The following is a 17,923-nucleotide window of genomic DNA, read 5'->3' on the forward strand; positions in this document are numbered from 1 at the left end:
ACATCTGGCTAACTCTAACTTAGTGCCGTTATTTGGCTTCCAAACACAAAATAAATGATTCTGCTGGGTTTTTCTCTGGGTTTTTAGCAACCATTGGCTTTACACTTGTTCAGAAACGTGACCCAGCGGTGGACAATGATACGTAAGTTAGCGTCGGCACTGTGTCACAATGCAGCTCAGCCAATCGTCATTCAGCCTGTACTGTACGTCACAGCCAGGCTAGATGGCACCGAGCAAAGTCATTTGAGGGTCAGATTCTTAGTGCTCTTGTCTGCTCCACAGGCAGTTTTGACACACTTTACCTGGCTCACCCTAATTTACTATACACCATCTTTTGATGGAGCTTGTAATCACTACAGGTACCATATTACAGTATATAGGCAGATACTTCAGGAATTTCAAGTCTATCTCCACTACCGTCTGTTCCTTTACATTCCAATAGAGTTAATTCTCATTGTTCCTTCTCCACTATATTTTCTATTACTTGCTTTTATCGCTGAACAAGCTTTTTACCTCTTAACCCATCTTACTGTAGAACTCAGCTTTCTCTTCTCACATCCAACCTCTCTAAAATTCAACATCACACCTTCTACTTCCAGCTTTATAACACTGTTCATAGTATTTCTTCACAATGACCTCCATTTCAATTTCTCTGCCTCTTTACACTGTGGGAGAACAGCTCAAGTACATCTCCTGTGTTCCTGGTCTTGTTTCTATTCTTCCTTTCATCCGTCCATCACATCAGGCAGTTCTCTCCATATACAAGTCATCTCTTCTCTGTTTAACATCCCTATACACTCATGTGTTCCCTTCTCTTGACTACCTTTGAATATTTAAGTACCGTAGTTTGTAGACACTACTCTGAAGAGCATCATTTGACTTTGACATTGATAAGCTATGTTTAAAGTTGTATAGGTCCACGTCTACAATTGGTTCTTCCGAGACACAGAAACTCTGTCCCTTCAATTAAGCATGACAGCCAGAATTTAGCAGATTAAGTTACCATGGTAACAAACTGAGATTCTAACTCAACTTTTCTAAAGTCTTTGCACAACATGGAGTGGAGGGACTCAAAAGAAAAAAGCCTGAATGGTACCAATGACGATACAGGAAAAGGAGATGAGGGGAAAAGCGTTGTTGGGAGTTGGAGCCAGAGCAGAGATTAAAGAATGTAGACAGGTGAGCAAGAGTGAAGAAACCCATGAAGTAATTTTAATTAAAGAATAAATCAAAGAAATTACAAACCAAATTAATGATGAACATGAAAAGAAACACAGCACGCATTATGTTTGGGAGAGAGAAGACTAATGTTTCAACAAGTAATCAGTGTTCAAGCATACCTCATAATGGGAAGGGAGGTTATCAAGCAGATGGGGCTCACCTGAGTGGAAACAGGAAAGAGGAGGGATGCGTCTAACTCACCCAACATGTCACACATACACACACACACACACACACACACACACACACTGACAATACTAGAGACAACTACAGTAGTCCTGACCAACAGACAGAGACAGGGGGTATTTCATCAAATCCAACTCATGGTTATTTCCAGGTTTAACCTGAGAGTCTGGCTCAGTTAAGCGGGGTTCTAACTGGAATCGCCGTTTCACCATAGAGAAAACACTTTAGTTGCCACAGTAGGTAGCTCCCGACCAGCTTTAAGTAGCAGGCTGGTTTACCTGCAGCGGCTTTTTGAAGATGGTAATTTCGTGGTGCTTTAAAACATTCAGCAAATATTTATAAAAGAAAAAAGGAGTCAAAAAGACTTCTGTTCTACATTTTCTCACCATCTATGGCTTTAATGAAAATGAAACAGAATATCAAAGTAAATGTTTAAATATGATTTTAAATCAATCCAATGGTGATAGAATCCATTTGTTTAAACCATCAGTAATATGCGGATCCATGCATATCCATCGCCTCCCGTTTACTGCACGGCAGGTCATTGAGGATTCATTGATTGAGCGCTGAATACAGAGAGGGAGGGGCTGTTGATGACAAAATTCATGAAAAGTATTGCTTTTTCGGGAGGTGAGCAGTGTGCACACCTCCCGTGCACTGTGCAGCTGCAGTGTTGGACGTAACATCCAGCAGCGTCATATGCACAACATTTGAATTTAATCTTTAGTGCTGAGTTCCAAGAAACTATGAATCAAACACTCACAAGTCACAAGTTTTTTGGTTTTTTTTTTTAATCAAACTCACATGATCAGTGTGTGATAAAACATAAAACACTTCATTTCTTTTCTATGATGAATTAACTAAATCAGTGGTGCCGACCCACAGGGGGGTCACGAGCCGCCGAGTGGGGGTCGCAAGATGATTTCAAGAATGCTCCTCAGGAGGCGATAATGACAGATTTACAGCACGTATAGGTGTGTGAGGCAGTAATTAGCTCAAATTTACTTTGAATTTAAAATTTGAAAAATTAAGAGTTGGTTAATACCGACCAACGACAAAACAGAAAGGCCAATGAAAAGGGCAACAGAGGAGAGTGGAGAAATGCAGCTGCGACCACACACAACCCTGGTGGCTTGGTGGTCCCCCCTCCTCACAGATGGGGCTCAAGGCCGACCATCTTCCTCTGGAGGGCTTTGGTCCTCGCCGCAGATCCATGCCCCTCAGGCACTTGGCTTGCCCCGTTAAGCGAGCGGGCGCAGCGGTCGAGCCCTGATCGTTGCATATTCTGATGCACGCCCCGGCTACCCAGGCGTCATGCGCTCTGGAGACTGGCTTCCCTTTCTCCGGGTTAATTAAGAGACTAGAAGACGGCACGTTAAGGCTCAAACATACCCGGGCATACCTCGCGCACAACGAACTTTGCCCGCACTGTTCGCTCTCCTCAGAGCTTGCATACTGGGGCGTAGTAGTTCCCATTAAAATCCTACATGTCCCATGATTTTTAGTGCTTTTCTGTAGTCCTTGGACTCCTGTGACGTGTTTTAAAGGTGTCGCTACTGTCGTAGCTCATCTGCCAGTCTCTCCTCTAAGCCCATCCTCATCTCTCCTGCTCTGCTTGACCAGGTGGGTGAAATACAGGTCGGTGTTACATTTAATGTGCGTCGATACAATGCCGTGCAGTGTTTTGTGTGACACCAACTACGCGGAGAAGTCGGAGCGGTTGTAAAATCTGAGCTTTGCATTTAATTGGCCTGGCAGACTCCTTGCGGACTTCGCCTATGCTCATGTCTCTAATCACTAAATCTGCGATCAATCTCATAGGTCTTACACTTAAGCTGTCACTGTCAATTGACTTGACTCAGCTGGGGAGCTTCAAGCTGAGAAGAGTTTGATGAAATGGGAAAAGCCAGCGTGGTCACGGACGGCTTGGGTAAACCAGGTTTAAACCATAAGCCTGGCTCTTTTAAGAACACTTTGATGAAAAATCCCCAGGACATAATTCAAGCAGAATACCAAATAAAAAGCAACTGACTAAATTTAAACACAAAACACAAAAAGTTAAAGAGTTGAAGAGTTGAAGAAACCGGACAACAAAAGAAACCCAAACTGTTTTTTTTTCTTTCAAATCTACCAAAAAATATTATTATTATTTACTGTCCTGTTTTTATACTTTTTTATTTTGCTACTAATACAATGCAATAAAATAGCTGTTTCTGCACATATGTACTTTATAAGAAATAAGGGAACCCCATCCCCTATTTTTTTATATCTAAAAATTGAGGATTGCATTATAGTTCAGGCAGGCATGCAATTCAAGCTTGCTCAGCCCCATCAGCTGACAGTAGCTGTTAACAACTGACAGCATAGGGTTGGGGTTAGGGTTTCCATGTAACTCGAGGGGGAGCTCCATTCGCTTTGGCAGAGAGGTCCCAGAACAGAGCATTTGACTAAAGTGATCCTCACTGGACCAAGAAGAAAACCCCATTGTCCCTCTGTAATGATGCAATTCCTCTAAATTTGCATTAAATATTTAAAAATAAACTGACAAACTGAACTGAACTGAGCTCACAACCATTTGACTTTTTGGGAAAAGAACGACATTACCACTGGGGCACAACCTTAAAGAACAAGACCCAATCAAAACGAAGACCCCATGACAACCCATTAAACTGAAATAACCAATTACCAACCTTTAACAAAGCTATTCAAACTCACAAAGGGACATTAAAATATGAAAGCCTTTGAAGTCTGAGTTTTTCCACTTTGCTGGATTTGAAAAGATTTTATTCTCAGAAAATAAAAGCCCATAGAAGTGGCTGCTACTGTATATTACTCAGTATTCAGTGAGGATAGCAGGCTTGATCTCACACAGGCGGCGTAGGAGGCCTTGCTGATAATCTCACACTGATGGAGAAGGGTTCATGTGAACCTGCTCTGCGTTTTTTATCTAGAATGGTGAATGTTACTCTAACACCAGTGACTATATAGAAGAGAGACAAGAAGGAGTTACCCGAACGCCAAAAATACTTCAGGGAATGATGTGACACAGAACTTGAAGTGTGGAGAGGCTGTAACAGTTTCTCAGAAAAGAAGATGATGTTTCATTTACTCACAACAGTAGCATTAAGGTTCCTTTAATTAAAAACCGAGTAGCATAAATAAAGCAGCATGATGGGGGATGACCTGAAGGCAATTGCAAGGTTTTGTTCCTCCCTTCAATTAAGGATATTAAATAATTTGGTAATTTATGAATGTTTTCACCATTTCATTGGCAACAGGCCTGCTCAAATTAACAGCTTGGCAGTGCGAGTGGTTTGTCCTTTAAAGATGCAGTGATTATGATAAAATGTTGAAGATGCAAACATCTTCCTTCCATGGATAGCAGCAAAGCTCTGGGTTTAGCACGTAGTGTTAGCTGCAGGATCAGTGCTCTGAATGAAGAGTAGGAGAAGAGAAACAAAGGCCATGGCTGCACCGTTGGTCGTCACATGTAGGGAACGGACTACCTGAGGATCAGGGGACTCTCATCTGAGGAAGAAATGTGTGGCTTTGAGATAAGTATGGGAGAAGGAAGCTTAGGGAAGGCACAGATGGACGTGTGAGATGAATGTGTGAATTATCTGGTGGCTTTATCGCAGGAGGATAGTACAGTAAGGGGTGCAGTTAAGGAGAATTGCTTTGGGAATACACGCTGGAGTTGAACTGTATTCAGGCAAGACTTAAGTTAAAAATAGGGCTCGGCTTACAAAGCTAACAAATAGTAATTTGACAGGTGTGACATCTACTAAGCCTGATGTGCCGAAAGGAGTAGAATATGTTACTGTCAGAGTGAAAAAACTGATGCTGAGGAAAGACCGATGGAAAAAGCGAACAAATAGATCACAACGAAGAACTAAACAGAAAAACAACTTTGATTTCCAAATGAATTTGAAGCAGTGCCACCTCAGCAGACACCACCACATCAGACACTCGAAACAATACTTTCCGTTGACAAAATAATTATATTTTCCTTTGTTTGTGTGATTTTGGACTGAGCTGTCAAAATGTGCATACAATGTTTAAATTTGGAAGCTGACAATGTGCCATTTCGATCATTCCTAAACTCAAGATTGCTGGGTGATTTTCTTCTTCTGACGAAATCTTTCTTTCGAGCAAACAATCACCAACTTTTGCCTCGGCTGCAAAAATAGGCCAATAGTTCTAATGCTGCGTTCACATCGGATACGTCACGAAATGTTTGTGCGTCCAGATTACATACAAAGTCAAAGGACAGATGCGTCCCAGCAAAATCCTTCCTGTGTGGCGGTGCGGTCCGATCCCGATTTTACGCATATCCGCATTACGCATGTCCGTCAACACGGACACGGTGTGTTCACCCATTCAACCATGGAGTAGAAGCTGTGTATGACCACCTGGAGCTGAATGACACGGCCTTTATAACCAGGACCGGACTAGGAAGGATTTGACGTGAAGGAGAATCATTGAGGAGGTGGTAGTAGCAGGTAAAAGTTCTCACTGTAGTTTTCATCTTTGAAAGTCTGCACTGAGCTACGATAGCATTAGCCGCTAATCACACCGACTTTTTTCGCTGGTGATTTATGTTTATGAGAGGAGAAAAGGGAGCGCAGCTCCTTGCTTCAGCAGGCAGTGAAACTCACCGTGTTGGATGTGTTGCTGATGGGCGGGGCTTCGTTTCAAATGTGCATATTGTTAGGTTCTGTTTATTTTAACCCTTGAGTCCTCTTTTTGTTGTGTCTTTGTTTATTTGGTTTGTGTTAACTCTCGTCTGTGTTTCAGGGATTCCTGTTTGTGGCTCCACCCCTCAGTGATGTCTGTGTGCTTGGCGGGTGAATGATTAGCTCCCTCGTGTTTTCACCCAGGTGTGGCCCATTCCCAATCAGGCCTCCTCCACTATTTAGCTAAGTGTTTGGACACAGTATGGCTGCGGGATCATTGTGTGTTAATGTGTGTGTGTGTGATATCAGGTTTGTTGGCACCTTCCTTGTGTCTGGTCTTGCTCCCTGTTCCTCTGTTCTGGATTTAAGTTTTGATTTTGGGATTTTTTGGATGATTAAACATGGACTGGTTCCAAGAACGCTACTCCTCTATCCTGCCTCCTTCTCTCCTCGCATTTGGGTCCACACCCACACCGGATTGTGACAGAATGATCCCGCCAACAGTGGACCCAGCGGAGAAGAACTTTGTGGAGAGGATTTTATATTTCCAAAGCCTCTTCCGTGAGGTCAGGGCAGGCAGGATTTTGACTGAGGAAGATCCTGTCAGGGATTCCTACTGGGGAACTCGACTGGCTTTGGGAGGACCCCGGAGCCTACAACGAGGTAGAGGTCGGTCGAAAAGGAAGGGTCAGCCCCGCCAGTCTCCAAGCTCCCAGGTTAGCGTCCCTGTATCCCCTAGCTTCCAGGCTAGCGTCCCTGTATCCCCTAGCTTCGAGGCTAGCGTCCCTGTATCCCCTAGCTTCCAGGCTAGCGTCCCTGTATCCCCTAGCTTCCAGGCTAGCGTCCCTGTATCTCCTAGCGTCCAGGCTAGCGTCCCTGTATCTCCTAGCGTCCAGGCTAGCGTCCCTGTATCTCCTAGCTCCCAGGCTAGCGTCCCTGTATCTCCTAGCTCCCAGGCTGGCGTCCCTGTGTCTCCTAGCTCCCAGGCTAGCGTCCCTGTGTCTCCTAGCTCCCAGGCTAGCGTTCCAGAGTCTCCTAGCTCCCAGCCGCCGCCTGCCCAGCCGCCAGTCCCGGCTCCCCGCACCCGGCCGCCGCCTGCCCAGCCGCCAGTCCCGGCTCCCCGCACCAGGCCGCCGCCTGCCCAGCCGCCAGTCCCGGCTCCCCGCACCAGGCCGCCGCCTGCCCAGCCGCCAGTCCCGGCTCCCCGCACCAGGCCGCCGCCTGCCCAGCCGCCAGTCCCGGCTCCCCGCACCAGGCCGCCGCCTGCCCAGCCGCCAGTCCCGGCTACCCGCACCAGGCCGCCGCCTGCCCAGCCGCCAGTCCCGGCTCCCCGCACCAGGCCGCCGCCTGCCCAGCCGCCAGTCCCGGCTCCCCGCACCAGGCCGCCGCCTGCCCAGCCGCCAGTCCCGGCTCCCTGCACCAGGCTTCCGCCTGCCCAGCCGCCAGTGCCGGCTCCCCGCACCAGGCCGCCAACGTCGCCGCCAGTGCCGGCTCCCCGCACCAGGCCGCCAACTCCCAGCTTTCCCGGCCCCTCTGAGCCCGGCCCGCCGGAGGTCTTCCCGTCTTCGCCCGGCCCGCTGGAGGTCTTCCCGCCTGTCCCGTCTTCGCCCTGTCCGCCGGAGGTCTTCCCGCCGGACTCCTGGTCCCCTGCTTCGCCGGCTCCGCCTCAGGGGAGGCCGCCGGACTCCTGGTCCCCTGCTTCGCCGGCTCCGCCTCAGGGGAGGCCGCCGGACTCCTGGTCCCCTGCCTCGACGGCTCCGCCTCATTGGAGGCCGCCGGACTCCTGGTCCCCTGCTTCGCCGGCTCCGCCTCATGGGAGGCCGCCGGACTCCTGGTCCCCAGCTTCGCCGGCTCCGCCTCATGGGAGGCTGCCTGAGCTTGGTTTCGACCCTCCTCCGGGCCCCCGTCCACCCACCCTGGTTTGGTGTTTGGGTGGTTAGGTTTTGTTTTTGGAGCGTTTGGAACCCGCTCCTTAAGGGGGGGGGTTATGTTAGGTTCTGTTTATTTTAACCCTTGAGTCCTCTTTTTGTTGTCTTTGTTTATTTGGTTTGTGTTAACTCTCGTCTGTGTTTCAGGGATTCCTGTTTGTGGCTCCACCCCTCAGTGATGTCTGTGTGCTTGGCTGGTGAATGATTAGCTCCCTCGTGTTTTCACCCAGGTGTGGCCCATTCCCAATCAGGCCTCCTCCACTATTTAGCTGAGTGTTTGGACACAGTATGGCTGTGGGATCATTGTGTGTTAATGTGTGTGTGTGTGATATCAGGTTTGTTGGCGCCTTCCTTGTGTCTGGTCTTGCTCCCTGTTCCTCTGTTCTGGATTTAAGTTTTGATTTTGGGATTTTTTGGATGATTAAACATGGACTGGTTCCAAGAACGCTACTCCTCTATCCTGCCTCCTTCTCTCCTTGCATTTGGGTCCACACCCACACCGGATCGTGACACATATGAAGCGAATAGGGACATTTTTTGATCCTGCAAAACCTGCGGAATGTTTCATGTGGCAGACGCGTCTGGACGCATTCGATGTGAACGCAGCATAAAGATGGCACGACAGGAAGCCTCTAATGTCTGTCTAACACAAATGATCCACATGGAGCAAAAAAACCAAACAAGCAAAAAAAAAACAACAAAAAAACACACTTTTTTTTTCACATTTTCATTCTGCCTATAGATGCAATGTCTGTATTTTTGTTTTTGTGTCTTATCAACAAAATCATTGACAGACATTTCAAATTTGGCCAGCACATTTGCCTGACCTGAAACCTTTAGAGAATCTATGACTCTGAGATACTGTCATAAGGAAGATGAAACACCAGAGCCAACAATGAAAATGACGTGAAGGCTGCTATCAAAGCACCCTGGGTATTTATTACACCTGAGCAGTGCCACAGGTTGAAGGCCTCCATGCCACACCGCACTGATGCAGTAATTCATACAAAAGGAGACCCAATCAAGTATTGAGAATATAGAAATGAACCAAAGCCGGACATTTTTTTTTAAAAAACATCATTTTTCATTGAACTTATATGTAAAATTCTAATTTTCTGTGACACTGAATTTCAGATTTTCATTATTTGTAAGCCATAATCATGAAATATTTCAAGAAATAAATATTTCACTCTCTGTGTCATGAGTCTATGTCATTGTGAAAGAAAATTAGAGTCCAAAAAACACCAACCCATGATCAATATGGAATCACAGGAGTGCCAAAATTAAAAGGAAAAAAATGTGGAAATATAAAGAGAATCAATGTAAAAGTATACAAATGTAGTCATATTCTTATTCCATTTTGTCGTTGCTGTTTTGTCTTTGTCTTTTCCATTTGCGTTTTGACATTTTGACATGGCTCAAGCTGTCAAGTAAAAGCAATGTCAAAGCAATGTCAAAGCAATGACACGCCCACACTGGATGGATCTAAATTTCTACAGTCACTTTCCAAGTATTTTAATGAGAGGCTAAACTAGGGGTTGGATCAGACCTATTATAAACCATGTAATTTAATTAACCAGTATGAGATTCCTGGTTTATTGAAACCACTAGAGGCAATCTAGTGGATTACTATAAATCAACACATGTTCCAGTGGTTGTGAATAAGTTTCTACATTGGTGTTAATAAAGTATTTCTGACCTTGTTTCACAACACCTGACCTTAGCGGGAGTCTACATGCCTTCTAGATAATGAGGCTCATTGGAGCCATATTACCTTCTCTGCTTTGTGTTTTAATGCTTGACTTGAGTTACCAAGAGGTTGATCTCTATATTACCATTATGCAAGGTGCTAACGACCTGTCAAAGTGATTGTGGAGTGCTGCCATTTACTAATAAGTTGTTTGGTTAAGAATTGCGTGTTTCATTTTATCTATTATTGTATAATATCCAACCTTCATTCAGTGAGTCAGGCAACAAAGTCATGAACCCAGTCAGCAGTGTAGCTCCTATAATGAGTCCCAATGGTCTGTTAATGATCTCACAACTAGGAATAGGGTTGTCATGGTAATTTGGTTGTGGTTGGTATCCTACACCAAATGCTCTCTTTGACATCATCCATTCCTACATCATTCATATGAAATATGCAGTGATTGAGAAAATCACTTCTGATGATGACTTTTTCCACTCCCAAAAAGAAATGATCAACACAGCGTAACTTATCTTTTCAAGGTCCAGACTGATTAGAGTGGATCTGCTGGCTCGTACCCAAAAAACAGGAGTGGCGATGAAACACTAGGCCAACTGCTGGACTTGCATAACAAGGATGAATAGACTTAATGTAAAGTGTTCCATACTTCATCATGGATGTGGAAGGAAATTTGTTGGCAACTGAATTTATCTTTCTTAGCACTTAAGTATATATATATATATATATATATATATATATATATATATATATATATTATTTTTTTTTTCTTTTGCCTTTTTGAATTTTTTTGGTTGATGCTCTTGGACTGGGAATGATTAAAGATGCTCTCTCAGAAGAATCAAGCTGGAAAAAGTGTAACATTATTAGTGATGCTCAGGGGAGCTTTAAGTTATGCTATGTATAAAAATCCGGAGGTTTATGGTAGTGTAAAAACAGTTATTCGTCTTCCTTGAAAGGCTGTATTTTTTATCTTAGAAAGATAAAAAAAAAAAGAAAAAAAAAGAAAAAAGCTGAAAGCTTCTCAAGGGGAGCCTTAAAACTGTTGCATTACTAAAATTCATTTTTTCTTCTGAGAATCCATTTGTCCAAGTAAGTGAATCTTTTAAAATATAATTCCACCATAAATCAGAAATGTACTATTGTTACTAAAAAAAAAAATGCTAAATTTAAGGTAACAATAGCTCAGCTGGAGATGAAAAAATTTAATTTCTACAATAATACTCAACTTTGGTAACTTTTATACAGTTGTCTATTAATTGCAGGGCTGTGACACCGATCTTAACAGTAGGTGGGAAGGGACAGACATGATGGGAAACCCTAGGAAGTCTTGTCAAGCTCTGCATCACAATTATCCCTCATTCATATTTAATATTCCATATAACATCTCTATCTCTGCCAGCAGAGAGGTACTCACACAGTAATTATTACCACAGCTGGGGTCTGATTCAAATAAATCAGATCTTCTACTACAGGGAACACTGATGTCTGGCAAAAAAACAAAAACAAAAAACCCAGATGATTGTCTATTACTCTTTGAGCCTGATTTTAATTTTGCATGCGAAGAAATGTAAGCTAAACGCTCACTAATTGCTAATCACTAATGTGGTTCAAGGATTCGAGAAATTTTAATAGTCATTTGTGCTCATGTGAAAATATACAGAACAAAATAACAAACCTGAGCCCCCCCATTAGGCCCTTTAAGAAATATGTGCATAAAATGTCAAAATACATGTACAACAAACAAGTATTAAAGGTATCACAGCTGCAGGCAAAATGTAAATGTGTTGCAAATGTGCAACACATGGGGGGTGTTTACAGTTCTCCAAAAGCGTTCAACAGTTGAACAGCTTCAGGAAATGAGTTGTTCCTCATCCTGGTTCTCCGACTTCAGATGGCCCTCAGCCGTCTTCCCCAGGGGAGGGGGCTAAAGAGTTTGTGTGCAGGGTGGGTGGGGTCTTCCATGATGCAGGAGGCTGTCTTCATGCATCTAGAGGAGTAGATGTCCATGGTGGTGGGTAGGCTGCCCCCCACAGTCTTCACCACTCTCTGCAGAGACTTCTTTTCTGCCACAAAGCAGCTTCCATGCCACACAGTGATGCAGGAGCACAGGATGCTCTCCCCCACATATCTGGGAGTAGAGCCCTCTTCACCAGGCTGAAAGCATTGGTGCTCCTGGTGAGGTTGTCACTTATGTGTACACACAAAAACTCAAAGCTGGAGGTCCACCAACCTTCTACTAACCTCACGCAATCAGAACTGCATCTGTTAAGCATGCAAAATATCACGAGCAATCTCTTTAGTGTGTTTGCCTCAAATGAATATGAAATCTGCATGGATCAGCAATGGTGCATTACATAGTGGGAAGAGGAAAAGCAAATAGATCAATTTAGCACACACAATGGGATTTACTAAAAAGCACCTGATTTATCTGATTAGGCAGGTGGCAACTGTTAGCTTTACACACAACTGTTGATGTTTATTCCTTGCCTCGTTCTCAGTCTTCATGCAGTGTTGTAAGTTCCACGTTCCTCACCAAACACTCTATTTCAGTGACTGTTGTCAATACAGAGCCATGTCATTCCCATGTTAATAAAAACAGCACTTTCACCTTTAACTGTATGTTGTTTCTATAGTTTTAGGATTCTTATCTTTTATGTTGTTTAGGATTACTATCCTCAGATGTAGCCCTCTGCACTAGAAGTTGTGATGGGCCGTGGCTGCAGTGTGCTGGTCTCGTGGCCCTGTGTTGGTGAATGGCTTTTGCTATTTTGCTCTGACTCAGTGCCCTGTACCCACGGTCTGTGTCCTGCTCCTGGTGCAAACGGCTCCTTGTGATGTCTCTTTATCTAGATCCTCTGTACCCAGCCATGTGCCATTGTCCCTATTTTAACTTGTGTGTCTGTGTGTGGTGGACGGGGTTTGTACGGGGTGGATGCATTTTTCAATATGTAAAAGCACTTTGTATGTAAAGTGATTTTTATAAATAAACATCGATTGATTGGTTAACTAAGAATAAATTATTCAACCAACCACATTTGGGTAATAAAACACACTTTTCATCTACTTCCCCACATTCAACTTTTTACCCTCAAAATAGTAAGTCAGTGGTCACAGTGCCAGGTCACAGTGGGTTTAAGTTTACCTTAAATCAGGACCCCAGACAGATCTGATCAAAGGCAATGAGGTCAGTTCAAAAGATTAAGGACCATGGACAGCTCTGGTTAAAGGTCATGAGGTCAGTACGAAAGATTAAGGACAATGGACAGCTCTGATCCAAATATAAAGGTAACGTTATGTCAACATGAAAGAAAAACAGTATAGAGCCATGTTTCTGATATGCTGTGACCAGGTTTTGCCATCACAATCTAGATCATGTCACATTCTTGCTTAAATCATGCCTACATATCACTTTCGAGGACCATAGTTTGTTATTCTGAGGAGCTACTGACATAGATTTGTGTTTTTATTTAATTGTTTTCACTAAGGGTGCTTCAATCAAAAAAGATGCTTCAAAGAAAAAAAAATTCTCGAAAAAAGTGCTTGAATACAAACAAATTTTTGACACTTTTTTAATTGAATAACAAAGACACGAATCTACCTCCATAAGGAGCAACAATTAAAGCATCAGTGTGATCAGTGCAATTCATCCATCAACGGTTATTATGTTATGGGTAAGTACATTTGGTTGTTGTTGCCTAATGCAATTAGTGAACGTAATAAAGAAAGCCATCGTTTCTTGAGAAAGATTCATAGTATTGCTACTGCAGTGGAATAAGCTATCAACAATCAACCAGTAAACCCTGTGGGAGTTTAATAGTAGAATGTTGGGAGCACCAGATGAGAGATAATAAAATATGACACTCATGCACATGCCAGTAGGCACTTGTCAATTGATAAACAGGACGGATATGTGCCCTGAAGCCTCTTGTTTTTGAACTTACCATATTTGTAGGCAAGTGAGTAAGGTATGGAACATCTGACGTGTTTTGATTCAACAGTTGTTCTCAGTAAAACAAACAGAAATCACTAGACTGATCTGCTGCCTTGTTATGTAGCAAGTGTTCCTAATACACCGCTATAGTTAAGAAGACTGTGTGACAAAAAGAACATTAAGTTTTGCATGTCAGCCTTTTTTGTTTCATGTTAATTGTACTTTTCTTGGAACCAGTTTGATAAATTGCTTACATACATTTTAAAAAATGTTTGAAAATCACCCTGACCTATATTATCTTGTATTCCCTTTTTCCATTCAGGGCGATGATTTTAAGTATAAGTGAATTGGTTTCTTTTACTAGTAAATAACTTGAAAATAGTCAAAATCATCTGAATGAAAAAATAGTGATAAAATTGTGATTTTACAAAGAAATTTTTTTTCCCCCCTATGGCCCACCCATACCTCATGGCAAAGAAAAGTGTTGAATTTTGGCACAGAAAATGAAAAAAAAAAACAAGCCACACTTTTTGATTTTTTTCAAAATCACCCTTTGGCCTCGGAGACTCCCGATGAAGGTTCTAGCGAGGAAGACGCCGCTAGCGTTTCTGGTATGTAGTGCTCTAGCTGGTTTTGCATCTAGCTGTCAGTCAAGCTAACTCGTGAATTGTGTGTATTGTTGACATTTCTGTGGAGCCAACAATGCCACGTGTGTGTGTGGATGTGGATATGATAGAATTCAACTCAATTCAACTCAACTTTATTTATATAGTGCAGAATACAACAAAGTCATCTCAAAGTCACCTCAAAGAAAGTTAGAAATGCTTTTGCTATTATTTATTTCCAGATGTGAATTCCTGGCCAACCCTGTGGACCGAAAATCAGGTTATGGGAATTTAAAAACAGACATCCTTGGTAAGAATGGAAAGACAGAAAGTGAGGTAAATACCAGTCAGCATGCAAAACTGCAGAACAATGAATCCTGTCAGATATGTTCAAAAAAAGTGTAGCATGTGTTTGTAAGTGAAGGAGGTAATTTAATGTTTTTTTTTTTTTTTAATGAAGTTATCACTAATGAATTGATGTTGATGTTAGGAGCAATTCTAAGAATAACTTCCAAAAATGTGGTATTTAAGTGGCTTTAAAAGTGCAAATAGTGCAATGTTACTCTGAAAAAACTAATTTTATACGATTTTAACCATGTTTTAATGTACTTTCAGGTTGTGGAGTGTGCAGAGCCATCAAAGCAACTGGTGTCATGACAGAAAAACAAGTGGCCATATCAAAGGAGTGGGTTTCATTCAAGATCCAATCATCAAATGAAAACAGGGAAACCACCTTTCTTCGCATTAAACGTCTTATTTGCTTTGAATTGTAATAAATACAAAGTTTTAAATGCCTATGTGCGATTATGTTGTGATTATATGGGTAAAACACAGTATACCCACTAGAAAAATCAAGGCTACACCACCGGGTACGCCCTACACAAAAGCATTGGCTTCGCTTACCCAACACGCTAACCTGATTGGTTAGCTGCTGCTGTAGCACCGGGTGTAAACAGCACGGTGGATGAACTTCTTTGAACTGTACAGAATGAGCAACGACGGCCTGAGTGAGTCATTCTGTCCCTGCAGGGATGGATATTTTGTTATCAAAATTGACAGCTGAAATGTTTCCCTTTCCAGCTGTGTGATCACTTCCTGCTCAAATCAATTCAATCAATGAACAGCTCTGATGAAAACCTGATAGCAAGCCATTCACTCAAACCAAGAGTAGGAAAGGTAGGGATTCATGACCAAAAAAAAAAAAAAAAAGAACATAAACACAAAAATTGATTTTTAGGGGCTTGGACAAATGAAGACAGGGAACAAATTAATGATTAGCAGTTACTTGGTTTTATTGGTTGTTTAGGTTGTGATGTCCATTGTGGAGGTATAAGTAGAGTAGCTTTATGGATGTAGGCTCTATGATTAAAAATGTATTTTACTACTTTTATGTCAAATTTACATTAATAAATCATCAACGTTCTGCTATATCAGGTTTTAAAAGCTTTTCTAGCACCTTTCACAAAATTAAGTTATCTTTATTTTATTGATTATTATGAATTATCTATTTTAAAATGAATACTGATTTATTATTTATAATTTTTATTATTAATTTTATATTTGACATGGGCAGGACAGAGATGTAGGGGTTGGCAGATCTCTTATGTCTCACAGTATCAATGATTTGATTTCCAGGGTGGAGACCTGTGACCAGTGTTGGCCCTAAAACAGCAATTTGCATCGCAGTAAATTCCACTGCTAATTTGGATATTGTTACTCAAGAACCTCAATATTTTTTTTTCTTTTAGAAAACAGGAAGCCAATGAAAAATATACACAAAAAATAATACAAATACATTTAAAATAAATACCACAAAAATTCTATATATATACTGTATATATATATATATATATATATATATAGAATAAAAATAAGCCAAAATGTAAGAAGATATTTAGATATGATTACATATCAAGGAAAAATCAGAATGCTTAAACTTTATGGGCGACCAAGCAAGCATGTTTTTGTAAAGGTGCCCAAATCTTGCAATGATGTCTTTTAGTCTATTCTATGGCTTAAAGGGCAGTATATACTTTCCAAGCTGCTACATGGTGTTTTGGCATCTCGAGGGGAAATAAACCTTTACTTGTTTATGATAAACATGTTGCAGAATTAGTGAAAGGAACACAGATGGATACTCGAATGCCAGGGGAATCCTATCCTTCACTCGAGCTGCACTTAAGCATTGCTTTTTTAATTAGAACTATCAGATGTGGTGATGTTAAGACCAGACAAGGAAAGTCCATTAGCGAAATATTTATAATAACAAGGAAAAAAAAAGAGTATGTTAAAAAATAATGAGGCACCAACGCAGATTAATCCTTAACTTTTTTTTTTTTATCATTTATGAAGCCTTAACTTTTTGGTTTTACTTTTGAGTTGAACAACAGATATTCTAAATCGGTATAACCATTTTTGATGTTGTATGTAAATATGTTTGCAGTATTGATGGCTTCCAACACAGTGCTCGCAGGCATGGTGGAGGGTTAGCATCCGCCTTCTTACCAGATCCACTCCAGCTTTAATCACTCGCTCAGCATTCCACATCTGCTTCACATCTCCTCATCAGCTTCTGCCTTCTTAAGAGCTCCTCACCTGCTCCTCTACACCAGATTGTGTTCATTTCCTCATGACCAGCCTTCCAGCGATTCTTCTCCATGTTCATTGTCTGACCTTCCGACTTCCGACCCTGCTTCGTCTCCCGACTCTCACTCTTCGGATCAACCCTTGAATTTCTTTCTCGATTGTACTGACTCTCCGGAATCGACCTCTGCCTCATCTTACGACCTCCCCACAGCACCGCTGCTCGATTGGACTGATTACGTGGTATCGAACTCTGCCTTGTTCAGTGACCTTTGTTTTTGTGTCTGTGCCACCACGTCTTGGATGAAATATCTAAAGTCATCTGTTGCCCCTGTCCCTGCTTCTGAGTCTAGATCCGCACACATAACGTCACAGGTTGCCCGCATGGAGTATCCATGAGTTGCCCTCAGGTCTGTTCTAACAACTATAGTCACAGACGAGCTACGTCTGAAATCTGATTTACTTTCCTGGCTTCCAACTCTTACAGGTGACAGATATATTCAGTGCCTCAGTAGAGTTAAAAACTGCTGCACTTGATAAGATTTTGTATTAAAAAATCATCCTCAAATGTTTCTTTTCACTGAAACATTGTGACAGATGTGTTGAAGTGACCATGATATATTGGTAAAATGAGTTGTGGGATATATCAACACATCAGATATCGGCAGAGCTAATATCTAACAACTCTGTTAAAAATCAAGGGGTCTATTCTCCTGTCTAGACTTAAGCTCTTTTTTGTGAGCAAAAGCGCGTATTCTGTGAATGAAGGCGGGTTGAAGGAAAGGAGGAGGTTATGAAATTTTTTTTGGGCTGTCTAGAAACTACAGAACATGGTGTTTTTCCAACACCTGTAAATGTCATTGAAACCCGTGAAAATGATAAAGTACACTTTTAATTTGAAACGTCAATTGATGAACAATGTAACAGGTTGATTTGATCAGATCATTGATCAGATTATTGCTGTGTGACTGAGGATTGGCAGCATTCTTCTGTCTGAGTCACAGTTAAAATTTCTCTCCTTCATCATCATCATCATCATCATCATCATCATCATCATCATCATCATCATCATCATCATCATCATC

Source organism: Gouania willdenowi, chromosome 7 (genome assembly GCF_900634775.1).
Source record: "Gouania willdenowi chromosome 7, fGouWil2.1, whole genome shotgun sequence".
NCBI lineage: Eukaryota > Metazoa > Chordata > Actinopteri > Blenniiformes > Gobiesocidae > Gouania > Gouania willdenowi.